Genomic DNA, 717 nt, shown 5'->3' with positions numbered 1-717 from the left:
TTGCAGTTACAACAGCGCTTAAGGGACTTGTGAGAAGAGGCTGAAGCGGGATGAGAAAAGCTGACATAATTATCAGAGAGCATTTCACTTGGCCCCCTCCAGAGGAACTACGTCAGAGATGTAGGGAAAAGATGTGTAAATAAGTGCTCCAGCAGGCTTAAGCACACCATGTCACAATTCTGTCTGCAATTAGAACAGAGGGAATGACGTTTGGTTATGTTGCAGGCCAACTACGATGACCTTTTGGTGCTGGAATAGTCAGCCATTCGGCACGCTGAAGGTACTGCCAGCCTCTAATGCACGGATGCATCATCACTATGGCGGGGCATGCTACACTGGTTTGAGGAGGAAGATAGGGCTCCTATCCTCCACTCTCTGGGTGGCATAATCTAGTGGCCTGCAAGCTGCCATCTTGAGGGGCCGGGCCTGGGTTCAAGCTCGCGGCCTCCTGGGTGCAGAGCAGTATGCGGGATATGAACGACGTGCCACAAACTGATGACCGGAGCTCACTATAATAACGGCGGTCGGCTGTCTCCCTTCCCTTCTCCGTGGAATACTGATGTAGCATGTGAGTTAGTAGATCGAGAGTCAGTTCCGGTGGAAGCAACGTTGACATTGTCATACCAACTATCGCAGCGACGCTTACTGCTTGTTCGAGGGAACGTGTTTTGAAATTGTACAACAACACATCATTTTTATTATAACATCATTCTACAT

This window comes from Schistocerca gregaria, chromosome 4 (genome assembly GCF_023897955.1).
Source record: "Schistocerca gregaria isolate iqSchGreg1 chromosome 4, iqSchGreg1.2, whole genome shotgun sequence".
Classification (NCBI taxonomy): domain Eukaryota; kingdom Metazoa; phylum Arthropoda; class Insecta; order Orthoptera; family Acrididae; genus Schistocerca; species Schistocerca gregaria.
Note: the sequence above shows the minus strand (reverse complement) of the source record.